The 12,079-nt window shown below is 48.2% G+C and overlaps 1 protein-coding gene across 2 annotated transcripts in view; it reads left to right on the top strand.

Moving 5' to 3' along the window:
• The window catches only part of FAM174B (family with sequence similarity 174 member B), a 67,522-nt gene that overhangs the window by 17,589 nt on the left and 37,854 nt on the right, over positions 1-12,079 (top strand). The window contains exons 4-5 of one of the 2 annotated variants that reach the window (XM_080651815.1): positions 6,283-6,461; positions 8,578-8,704. The gene's annotated coding sequence lies outside the window, so the exon portion shown is untranslated. The remainder of the gene's footprint in view (positions 1-6,282; positions 6,462-8,577; positions 8,705-12,079) is intronic. The other variant, XM_080651816.1, reaches the window with a different exon arrangement.

Here is a 12,079-nt window from a genome sequence, read left to right as displayed (position 1 = left end):
GTCACCCAGTCCTCTAACCCTTGAAAATAATTCCTTAATTTACAAAAGCAAAGCGTCTTCCGTTAACTGGGCAGTTAAATGAAACACAAGCCTTCATTTTCGGCCTAATAACCCAAAAGCTTCCCACTGCCCTAAATTGAATAAACCTCATTAAGGAATGGGTTTTTTGTTGCAAGAAGCCACGGCGCATGGCCTGTTTTCCTCCTGCCCAGAAGGACAGCAGCAGTCGGAGCTCGTGGCTTAGGCAGAGATTTTCCGTGCCTTCTCTGTGCTCGAGACGCCAGTGATCCAGCTCCCACACTCACCCAGGGCTGCCTTTCCCGAGAGAGGTGAAGAGGACCCCCGAACCTGTGGGGTGAATTCAGGCCAACTCTGGAACAAGGGGAAGATTTCCAAAAGGGGAGCAGACCCAAGGCCTGGGGTGGGGGGCGGGGACAGGCTAGAAGGGGTCAATGGGGGAAGAGGGGGGACATACGTAATACTTTCAACAATAAAGATAAAAATAAAAAAGTGGAGCCGACTAAACCCCATCTACTGCGGTCACGTGATTTCCCCAGGGACTGTGTCCTCTTAAGGGCACAGAGCCCCAGACAGTGGGCCTGCACTTACAGGCGTAGAGACCTGGTCCTCCCTCCGTTGGCCTTGTTTCTGTGTCGGAGAAAGCGTGACCTGAAAAAGACCCGCTCAGTCACACTGTTCACCTGGCTTGGCCTCAGAGTTGGCTCCCTCTCCCTTTGCCATCGTGGGCCTTTGTGCTGAAACAGGCCTGGCCATTCCCTGTGTGCGTGCATAGGCCTTCCTTGGTAGATGCTGTGCCAGATCTGCACCATGTCTGTGAAGACTCTAGCTCGGTGCCTGGCAGGCACACAGAGGTTCCCCCAGGAGCAAATCCTGAGACACAGTGGAGAGCTGGGGGCAAACGAGACACGGGCAGGCAGGCAGCCAGGAAGCTGGGGCTCGATCCTGTGGGAAACGTGGGCTGGGACAGAGAAGGATCCCACCTGAAGGGTGAGGGCGCTGGGGTATTTACACCACAGGTGCCAGTGGCTGGTTGAGGCCGGTCTTCTGCAGCTTTGAGAGCGCCCTCAGGCCCAGATGGCACTGGCGGTTGGCAGCCAGCCAGAGCGCGGGCCACAGGTATGGGCAAGGCGTGGATAGTAGCCGCCACATCGTTAGCGTTATTCTTGCCCTCTCACTTCCGTCTTACATCCTGCCTCGGTGTTAGAGTTTGTCTTACAGACTTGAGGCATTTCCAGCCGCCAGCTCTCAACCGAGATTCTGTACCTTCCTTAATTTGTCTCAAGTGCCACCACACCCTGGCTGTGACACGGGTGTTTTTTAAAGTTTTTGCAGAAATGAGCTAGAATGCAACACTGCGGATCTTGCACATCCCCTCTGCCCACCAGCATGCAGCCTGGGAAAGGATTGCATTAATGCTTTAAGAACGGGACTTCTCGGTGTTCCCTGAGAGAGAGTAAGCGGCTTGCCCAAGGTCACACAGCTTGCCCAAGGTCACACAGCTTGCACATGGCCTGTCTGGCTGCAGAGCCTGAGCCGTTTTACCGGAGTCTTCTTTGAGGTATCCTGTGTGGCCCTGGCTCTGTGCAGGTGGTGTTGGCCTTGGGGACATCCCTTGTGAGCTGCTCTCCTGGGGCGCTCCAGTGCCTCCCACCTTGACTCCAAAGGGCTGTGGGTCAGATGCCTCAGGAACACATGTGGGGGAGCACTACTAAGCCCAGTTTTCCCATGGGGTCCGTGGGGCTCCGAGGTTGAGAGGCCTGCAGCTGGCCCACAATGGTTGAGGGGGGGAGGGGGCCTCTGGGTCCTTTGATTCTCCAAGCAGTGTGTTTCCACTGTGTTTGGGGTTTGGTCAAACAGGCATGCCCACCCACTGCTGGGTGAGTGCAAACTGGGGACATCCCAGCGGTGGACAATACGGTTATTATCCATCCAAATTCCAAATGGGCAAGGCCATGTGTCCAGTAATCCCACTTCTAGGAGGTTATCACGCAGACACACTCACATGTGTGAAAAATGGCTTGTCCATTTAGTGCAGGCGTCCTCAAACTACGGCCCGCGGGCCACCTGCGGCCCGCCGAGGACATTTATCCGGCCCGCCGGGTGCCGCTGCCTGTCCTGCTTAACAGCCGACTCGTCCCGGGCCCGCAGTGCGCATAGGAATTCGTTCATAGTTTTTTTTTTTTTAAACTATAGTCCGGCCCTCCAACGGTCTGAGGGACAGTGAACTGGCTCCCTGTTTAAAAAGTTTGAGGACCCCTGATTTAGTGGGTCCCTGCATCACTGTGCTGGTTTGGAACTCGCCTAAATGACCATCAGTAGGAGACGGGCTGAAACAGGAGTTAGACAGAGTTACACATCCGTGCCATGAGATGCCATGCAGGCTTGAGAAAATGAGGAGGCTCAGTGTGTATTGATTTGTTAGAGACAAAAACCCCAGGAGCAGAACAGTGTGTTCATTGTGCCGTGACTTGTGTAGAGAAAGACAATGTGTGTGTATTGGATGACTTATGAGCGTCTCTGGCAGGAGACCCAACATCGATTGCCTTGCAGAGGGGAGCTGGGAGGCTGGGGTTGAGGAGGGTAAAAGAGGCTTTTTGCACATACCCTTTAGTATCTTTTGAATGTCACATGATATGGCTATATTGAATAGCTGCTCAAAAATAAATACAATTAGAAATTCTGTGGGTTCTTTTTGCCATATTGCATTTCACCCTGAAATCTAAGTTTCCTTATTTGTAAAAGGAGGAAAATGATATTTATTTCAGAGAGTGATGACCCCTGTGTTTGTTTGTTTGTTTATGGCACTTCCCGCTACCATTATCGATTTAATTTTAGGAGCCTTGACTTGGTCTGTCTGCTGCTGGAGACGAGAACTGTGAGGTCAGGTCCTGGGAATCACTCACTCAGCACTCTACCTGTGGGACCTGCGTTTGGTGAGTGCTAAACAAAAGTATTCTTGGGATAAATAAAAAATTGAGAATACTTTGTTAATTAGAACATGTTCTTTGTGTCTTTGTTATTATTACTTATAGCAGTGGTCGGCAAACTCATTCGTCAACAGAGCCAAATATCAACAGTACAACGATGGAAATTTCTTTGGAGAGCCAAATTTTTTTAACTTAAACTTCTTCTAACGCCACTTCTTCAAAATAGATTCACCCAGGCCATGGTCTTTTGTGGAAGAGCCACACTCAAGGGGCCAAAGAGCCGCATGTGGCTCTCAAGCCGCAGTTTGCCGACCACAGACTTATAGCATCAAATTGCAAAAGGCATTGGTGCATATAGACTTGGATGGTCTAGGTCAGTGGTCGGCAAACCGTGGCTTGCGAGCCACATGCGGCTCTTTGGCCCCTTGAGTGTGGCTCTTCCACAAAATACCACGGCCTGGGCGAGTCTATTTTGAAGAAGTGGCGTTAGAAGAAGTTTAAGTTTAAAAAATGTGGCTCTCCAAAGAAATTTCCATCGTTGTATTGTTGATATTTGGCTCTGTTGACTAATGAGTTTGCCGACCACTGGTCTAAGTTCAAATCTCAGCTCTGCCGCTTATTAGCTGTGTGACTGTGGGCAAGTCACTGAACCTCTCTGTGCCCCAGTTTCCTCATTAGCAAATTGGGAGCTGTGGAAGGACCTACCGCATAGGATTGCTGCAGGGATACAAAGAGCGCACACATCTTAGAGCATGACCAGACGCTGTCCATGTCAGGTGTGTTACGTGCCATGACTTTGAGACTTTTCCCATTATAAACACGGATCTCTGGCAGAACTTCTTTCAGAATTTAGGAAGACCTTTAGAAGAGCAGAAATACGTCTTTGCTTCTTTCCTCTTTGAATTCTTCCTTTCCTGGAACATTAAGGAGGCCCTGCAGAGTCTATCTTATTTTTCAAGAGAACATCGTCTCAGGAATAAAGGCTTCCTAATTTTGAGGACAGTTGGCTCCCAGGTGATTGGGCAGGCGTTGTAGACGGGGATCTTTTTTTCTTTCCTTTCTTGACGTCCCCAAGTCCTCGAAAGAAATCCCTCAACTCCCTGCTGGCCTTTCCTGGGGAGCCGTGGCCTTCTCCTTTCTCCCAAGGTGCAGCGTGGTTGGGGTTTGTTAAAGCCCTGGCGCCTGTGCAGCCTCTCCCTCCGTGGACCTGGGGGAGAGGAAGCCGGCCCGGGAGTCCCAAGAGTGCAGCAGGACGCCTTGGAAACCCTCTGCCTTCTGTGTGAGCCGCTATGAAGAGGCACTTGCTGGAAATTGTGGCTTGAGTGGCCTTGATGGGGACCCACAAAGGAGTTAGCTCCTTAGGAAGTGGGGCTGGGTCCCTGGGGATCTTGGCAGAGCTGATCCAAGTGCATTGGAGAGAGGCTGTGAGGACATTTGTCAGCATCCTTCTGCACTCGGTCGTGTTCTTAGCCCCTTGCGTTTCTGCGTGCTCGCCCATCTCTGCAGGTCGGGGGATGCAGCCACTGCCTGCTGGCCCGCCCTCCTGAGTGCTTCCATCTCAAGGGTTGCATTGCAGTCACCATGCTTCAGGGGGATGCTGGGAAATTCTCCTGCCGCTGGGAGCTGGGTGCTGGTGGGAGCTGGCTCATTAGCGTCTGTGCGCCTTTGAAGTGTGTCCTTGAGAAGGCGCAGCTGCCTTGGGTTGGCTCGCTGGACCTGACCAGGTGGCCATGGCAGACAAGCCCAGGAGCTCAGCACACCGCTGCCGGGGCTCAGAGGCCGCGGTGAACCTGCTTTCTTTCCAGGAATCTCTAGGCATGTTTGCTTTTCATCTTGTTTCCTGACACAGAGTAACATCTTCTCACAGTAAAATGAAACCTCAGTGTTCCTCCCTCTCCCCGCACCCCATGCAGCGCAGCCATATGGGAACAGCAGTAAACAAAATCACCAGAGTGTTTCAAACACCGAAGGCAGGACAGCGAGCTGGCAGCAGCCTGAAGGGGAGAGAACAAACCCAACCTCTTCAAATCTTAGGATTTAGCATCTTATCTGCTGGATCCCGGGGGCAGGCTGGAGGAAGAGCCAGAATGTCTGACGGTGACTTTCTCTCTTTGTTTTGAAGTCCCCATCCCCCAGAGGTCATGAAAAAGAAACCAGAGCTTGATCTTTCAAAAATAGGAAAAAGCCAAAACAAACAAACAAACAGACGAACAAAACACAGGCACCTCACAGCCCCCGCTCTTTGCATCCCGCCTCCCAAGACCAAAACACAAAGTCAGGGCCACAAATTGGCAGATGGCAGGCTGTATCTGGCTTGCTGTTGTGTTTTGTTTGGCTCACCCAGTATTTTTTTCCCCCTTAAACTTGAGCCAACAGTTAAACAATGGGAGATTTCAAAGCGTAATCCAGAAAATCTGGAGATGCTGAGCGCATACACTGTTGCAAAACCAGATGGAGCACAGAAGTTGCAAGGGGCTGGTCAGCCCTTAGCATCTCGCTGCCCGTTGTCTCAGTGGGTCTCTGACCCCTGGAGGCGCCTGGGCCTGCCACCTGATGTAAACTAGCTGGCAGCCACCTGTCCTTGCAGTGTTTTTCTGGATTAAGCTTTCTGGAGCAGTGGGGTAGGGTTCTGCTATTCTTAGATTCTTCGCTAGATTTGCCCCCCTCTCTCCACCCCAGCCAACTCCCCTGACTGGTTTTATAACCCTCTTTCTGTATTTATATTAAGCCTGGAGGCTAAGCTTCCACTTGAGTCTCTCTGCCAAGACCCTGGCTTAAAGAACTCTGCTGTTTGACTTTAAATGATGAGGCTTTGTAAATTTATGAATGTTCTGACTCGAATGGTATTGAGAAAGTGAGGGAGTGTGTAGATGTGTAAACTGTGGCATTTTCCCTCAGTTTGTAATGGAAGTTTCAGATTTGTTCTATAGCCTTGGGCCGTGTCAGCTTCGTAATATTTTAAAAATTTACATTTTAACTGAAGGTGACACAATATTATGTTAGTTTTAGGTGTACAACATAGTGGTTAGACACTTATACCTTACAGAGGGATCGTTGTGACAGTAGTTTGTTCAAGGAATTTGCCTGTTTCATCTAAGTTGTAGTTTTTGGCAAAGAATTGCTCATGAAATACCTTTCACTGTCTGCAGGATCTGCAGTCATGTCCCTCCCTCATTTTTGATACTGGAATTTGTGTCTCCTTTCTTGTGTAATGTTTCCTCTAACTAAACGGTTCTTAATATAGCTGTTCTTTGGATATGTCCCTGCAGCCACACACACTATCTCTACCAGCCTAGATTCCTCAGGGGCCTCTTTTTTTTTTTTTTTTTTAAAGGCACCAACCACATCCTGGACCATATTGCAGACACCAGTGGGCCAGCCAGTCCCTGCTCAGAGAGTGCTGTGCCCTCCTTCCCCCTGGCATGCAGCCCGGCCACATGCCTGGAGTTTCTGGTTCTCCTGAATACACAGAAGCACCTCTGTGGTTATGGGATCTGGCAACTGCACGTTCAGGTGAGGTTCACCCTGTGGGGTGAACATTGACCAATGGGAAACAGGAGCAGGGGTGAGCTGACCAGGGCCGGGACTAAGGTGAGGTGAGGGAGGCATTGATGGCCCAAAGCAATAAGTCACCCCCTCAGGTCCCACCTGTACTCCAGCTGCGTCACTTTTCTCACCCTTTCGCGGCCCTGGAGTTGGAAGATTAAGCTCCCCTCTTTCCTTCTCCCATGGACTGCTCTAGCGAATCCACCTGGCTGTTGACCTGTGTGTCTCTTTGTGGCTTGTTGTGAACTTCGTACAGCTCCCCTCCTTTCTCCAGCCCCTTTTTTTTCTTCACCCAGGGACAGCATCCCCCAAATACAGTGCAAACCCCTAATCTTTGCCTCAAGCTCTGTTCTTTAGAGGACCTGGGCAAAGACGGCATGAAAGTCTAGAGCAGAACACCAGATGAATTTGACTTTGCATTTGCATTTTTACCTTTTAATGAGGTGTTGTAATAGAAAACAATTACGCTTTTAAAAAATATATTGTATTGATTTCAGAGAGGAAGGGAGAGGGAGAGAGAGTTAGAAACATCGGTGATGAGAGAGAATCATTGATCGGCTGCCTCCTGCACACCCCACACTGGGGATCGAGCTCACAATCCAGGCATGTGCCCTTGATTGGAATCGAACCTGGGACCCTTCAATCTGTAGGCCGATGCTCTATCCACTGAGCCACACCAGCTAGGGCTAATTATGCTTTTTTGAAAAAAAGTAGAGGCCATTAATTGGATGTTCTCAGGTAGAATTTGCAATTTTCTGAGATCTATTTGTCTTTTTCTTTTACATTGAGCAACCATTGAGGAATCGGGCAATTTCATGTAAAAATCCAGATTTTTCACTCCGTTAGGAACACTAGATCTGGCCCTTTTAGATGGGGCGGCGTGCACAGTGAGGCTCTCCATTTGTGGAATATACCTGGCTCCTGCAGGCTTTTGAGTTGAAATCTCCAGAGCAAAGGGAAATTCAGCCAGAAGTATTGTTAGGGTAGGAATCGCTTCTCAGAGGCTCATGTCAATGGTGGCTAATGGCTTATAGATTCTGAATCATCTGGCCCAGTTAGAAATGTTCTTTGATCGATGGCAGGAGTCAGATCAAATATTATGGAGCATGTGCCAAGTCCCCTCCTGTTTATGCTGGGCACACTCACCCTGACAAAGTGACGGCCTCTCGAGAGCTCCGGAATCGGGAGGGAGAGGGCTCTATCAACTTGGCATCAGTAGCACTGTGAGGAAACTAGGCAACAAAGCCTCTGAGAATTAGAATGTATATTACATATATAGTGTTTGTAATGTATATATACTACATACTAGCATATATTTAATATCATACTATATACTGCATATTAATAGCATATACAGTGTTTGTAATGTATATATACTAGCATATATAATATGCTCTATACTACATATTAATAGTATATACTAGCATACACTATATGCTAGCATATATAACATACTATACTAGTATATGAGTAGTATATACTAGCATACACTATATACTAGCACATATATAATATTAAACCATGTACTATATATTATCTAGTATGTTCTAGTACAGTGGTCAGCAAACCGCAGCTCGCGAGCCACATGCGGCTCTTTGGCCCCTTGAGTATTCTAACGCCACTTCTTCAAAATAGACTCGCCCAGGCCGAAATCCGACCTCTGAGCATGGGCCACGAAGTTTCAATTGCACTGTACGTGCGCGCCCGCACGTGGTATTTTGTGGAAGAGCCACACTCAAGGGGCCAAAGAGCCGCATGTGGCCTGCGAGCCGCAGTTTGCCGACCACTGTTCTATTATATAAGATATATGTATGTTATGTATTGCATATAATACTATATATGTGTGTCAGCATATATATAGTCTGTGTGTGTGTGTGTGTGTGTGTGTGTATATATATATATATATATATGATATATATATAAAGTATTATATGGATTTTTTGATGACTCTTGGAATGTAAAACACTGAGCCACTGGCTCCAGGTTGTAAATTGCTGGCCAATAAAATGATGCTTATCTCAGGATGTGCTCTATTCTATCCCTTTGTCAGGCTTTCTCATTTCCTTCCTCTTCCTGGTTTCAGGTGCTAGGTCCTGGCTGTCTTCCACAAGCAACTAAGCTGAGTAGTAGGGAAACAGCATGTGGACACGAGCAGATTATCCTGTCACTTCTTCTCGATGACTGACACCCTACCTTCTTACACTTGAATGGTACTTGAATATTTTTAAAGTGCTCTTACAGTTTTCATTTCATTAGATCCCTCTAAGAGACCTGTGTACCAAATGTGCATTATTAGCCAGTACACCTGGTATAGGATAGAGCAGACAGCACCTTGAATTAAGATGCAAAGTGAGTCCCAGAGAGGCGAAGTGATGTGTCCTGTGCTGGTCAGCAGGGCAGTCAAAGAGCAGGGACTCAGGCCCAGGGTTTCAGTGTTTTCCCACCCAATGTCCTACCTGTCAAATGGGGGCATTATCTAGTTTAATTCCTCAGCCCGGACTGATGGGAGCGGTATTTTTAACAATCATGGGATGCAGCCCAGTAGTGAAATCCATTTAATGGGGGCAACCAGTTTTTACAAATGAAATAGAATAGATCATATCAAAGCACACCTCCTATAAAGATAAATCCTGTTTGGTAAAACTTTCTCTTTTTTTTAAAAAATATATTTTATTGATTTTTTACAGAGAGGAAGGGAGAGGGATAGAGAGTTAGAAACATCAATGAGAGAGAAACATTGATCAGCTGCCTCCTGCACACCCCCCACTGGGGATGTGCCCGCAACCAAGGTACATGCCCTTGACTGGAATCGAACCTGGGACCCCTCAGTCCGCAGGCCGACGCTCTATCCACCGAGCCAAACCGGCCAGGGCTGTTTGGTAAAACTTTCTACGTAAGTGTGCTGCCAATATGGTTTTCCAGGCTCTGGTTTTTGTTGGTCGGGAACAGGGTCACATCCCTTAAGATATAGACTTTGGATGTTGTGAAGCCTCAGCAGGTGCTGTTTGACCTGAGTTTCGAGGAGGTTATTTCAGGGACAGATTGCTGGGATGTGTTGCTCTTGCACATCTGATAGTCTGGGGCAGGAATGCACCTCACAGATGACAAGCACGCCAAGTGCCTACAATATTGGACTAAAAACTAACAACCACCAACAGAAAGACTGGGCATCCTTGCCTGGAAAGGCCGGAACCACAAAGATCAGCAGCTACTCGCTACTAGCACAATGCTAACATGATCTTAAAGAAGGAGTAACATTTGAGTACTCTGCTCTGAGCATCTGACGAATGAATGCATGGACCTCAGGGCAAACGGGGCCAGAGCCTGTGCTGGGCAGAAACCTGGGGCAGGACGAGGGCAGAAGCAGATATAACTCAAGGAGTAAATGTGACTTAACGGCCGAGAGGGAGGACAAGGCCAGTCCTCAGAGGGCTGTATCATGACTCAAGGGAGTTGTTAAGGGGTGGAGGAGTGGAGGACAAGTCATCACACAGTGACCACGAACAAAGGGAGGGTGGTGAAAAGTGAGTTTCTCAGCAGGCCCTGCCCAGAGGGCTTCCAGGCGGTTTGTACTGAATATCCGGACAAGCGGTTACAAGTGTGAATGATGACGTCGTCGATTTACACTGGGTCACTGAGAAAACCCAATGAAACAAAAGCCCATCAATCAAAAAAGGTGGTTAATAAAACATAAATACACTTTAACATGAAGCACTCTTTCGAATTGATTGCCTGTTTGACCAACATTTCTTGCGGATGCTCAGCGGGAGAATCGTACCCTCATAAATCATAGTCAAAGGGAGCATATTCTTTTAAGTATGTAGAAGTTTCCAACTGTGGTTTTTACTACATATGGCAGTTTTTCCCTCTGTTGGACCATAGCTCTGAGGTGGCAGTGGGAGTCAATGAGAACACGTGAGAATTTACAAACATTTGTTTTTACATAAAGATTTTCAACTGGCAACTTAAAGAACAACGATAATGGAGTTGATAACAATGGTGACATGGTGATAGATGGCTTGTATATATAAAGGCTTGTGTATATAACTGTAGAGGAAAAGTCATAAAATGACTTGGGATCTATAAAGAAATAGAGGCAGGGGGTGGGGAGGCAGAGGCGGGCTAGTGAGATTGAAAGATAGAGATACAGAGAGAGAGAAGAAGAAGAAGGAGGAGGAGGAAGAAGAGGAGGAGGAGAGGAAGGGAGGAGGGGAGAGGAGAGGAGGAGGGGAGGAGAAGGGAGGAGGAGGGAGTGAAGGAGGGAATTGGAAAGACCAGAGAGAAAGAGTATGATTTACTTCTCCTGGTCAACCTTCTTTAGTCCTCTTGGTAACTTTTCTCCATCCAGCAATGAACCCCATAAGCAGCACTAAGTATTTCTATACAGATAAAATATATGCATTGCCCTAACCGGTTTGGCTCAGTGGATAGAGCGTCGGCCTGCGGACTGAAGGGTCACAGGTTCGATTCCGGTCAAGGGCATGTACCTTGGTTGCGGGCACATCCCCAGTGGGAGGTGTGCAGGAGGCAGCTGATCGATGTTTCTCTCTCATCGATGTTTCTGGCTCTCTATCCCTCTCCCTTCCTCTCTGTAAAAAATCAATAAACTATATTTAAAAAAAATATATGCATAGACGTAAGTATGTATGTAAATAATTATATGAACCATACATATGTGCACATACAGGACTCTAAACAGAAAGGACAGTGATGGTGTTCCTGGTCCTGCATGCACAGGTGCCCATGACAGCCTCTCCTGCTGTTACTGTATTTTCGTTCCCCTGTTGACCCTATGGCTGACTTCCCTTCCTGTGGCTACACTGAGCCCTCAAGGTGATAATGGTGGAGCTGACCAGGAGAAGGCCATGGTCATGGTTGGACGGAGGACCATGGGGTTGGGGGATAGTGGGGATGGGAGTGTGGAATCAAAAGCAGCGGCAGGCAATAACTTGGTGATAGCTGCTTTGTGACGGGAAGCTCCCGAGAGGGGCAGGAACACCAGCCCACGTGCTATACTGGTTCCCAGGTGCACTGGGCACTAGCAGGCCTCAGCCACATCCTCTCCCTCTCCCTTAGTTCTTAGAGGGACCGTAGATGGCACTGAAGGGCAGGGCCTCTGGAAGGCGCTTCAGTTGACAGCTGGTGTTTGCCTCTCAAGGGCTGTGCTCTTCTTAATCCTGAGTGGGAGTGATCTGTGGGGAAGTCTTGGTGCCACATTTATCCCAGCAGTGGGACCCTGATGAACTTGTTCATCAGCCCAGCTTCCCAGACTCCTAGAGCGGGTCTGGTTTTTACCTTCCTAGGAGCAGGGGTTCAAGTCTACATTCCATCCTGCGAGTCATCCTGTATCCCTCCAACAGAGTCCCATTTCGCTTAAGAGAGTAGTTTTGGTTGCTTGCACCAAGTGTCTTAACTGGTGCAGTGGTTATGCTTAGTAATGGGTGTTTTATATGAAATTGTTATCCTTGGGTTGCGTTTCAGCATGGCGTTCAAAGGCAAGGTGGCTGAACATGGAGGCAGCTGGATTCACGGTCATTGTCATTCATCCATGCCAGACCAGGGGTGGGCAAACTTTTTTTTTTTTT

Source organism: Plecotus auritus (genome assembly GCF_963455305.1).
Source record: "Plecotus auritus genome assembly, chromosome: 15".
Lineage (NCBI taxonomy): Eukaryota > Metazoa > Chordata > Mammalia > Chiroptera > Vespertilionidae > Plecotus > Plecotus auritus.
This window is presented reverse-complemented; position numbering and strand designations above follow the sequence as displayed.